Here is a 779-nt window from a genome sequence, read left to right on the forward strand (position 1 = left end):
CCAGGCCCACATTATAAGCAGATTTCGGTGTACTCGACGAGGCTGGGAGCCAGGACTTGCCTGATGGTTGGAACACAAATAATTAGTTTGTTTATTTATTTGTGTTCCTATTAATACACAACTAACACTCAATTTACCTCTTAACGTGTCCTTTTTCCATAGACTACGGTGTTAACATCTACGTCCTACAAACAATTTCGTAAACGCGAGCAGCACACGGAGCGGCGACGCGCCCCACCACACCAACTCATTCGTTTACAAATTGTTTTAGACGTAGTGTTAACACCGTATCTATGCAATAAAAGGGAGCCACGTTCAAGGTTAACATGAATTGTTATTGTGTATTAATAGGAACACAAATAAATAAACAAAACTAATTATTTGTGTTTCAACCGTCAGGCAGTCCTGGTGCTCCAGCCTCGTCGAGAACCGAAATCCTCTTATAATGTGGGCCTTATTCATAAGAGAGGCGAAACGAACTGTTTGGGGCAATATCAGAGTTCGAGACACTAACCTCTCACACGAGGCTTCCAATGCCGGCTCGCCAGCTTGTCGTGAACTTACCCTACCTTGGGTGCCGTCTGACAGGTTTTTGACCCTAAACTTGCCCCAGGATGGGCAGGGGTCTTGACTGTGTACGCACCCGATAACACAAAGCGTTGTACAAGAGATAGATACCGTGCAGAGCTGACCCTCAACATCAAAATTTTTCTGTAAAAGCATAACGGGTATTAATTCTCAACGGTCATAATTTGACACATGTCGCGACCTCCCAAATC

The sequence above is a fragment of the Notothenia coriiceps genome, unplaced genomic scaffold (genome assembly GCF_000735185.1).
Source record: "Notothenia coriiceps isolate Sejong01 unplaced genomic scaffold, NC01 NC01_scaffold00034305, whole genome shotgun sequence".
In the NCBI taxonomy this organism is placed as follows: domain Eukaryota; kingdom Metazoa; phylum Chordata; class Actinopteri; order Perciformes; family Nototheniidae; genus Notothenia; species Notothenia coriiceps.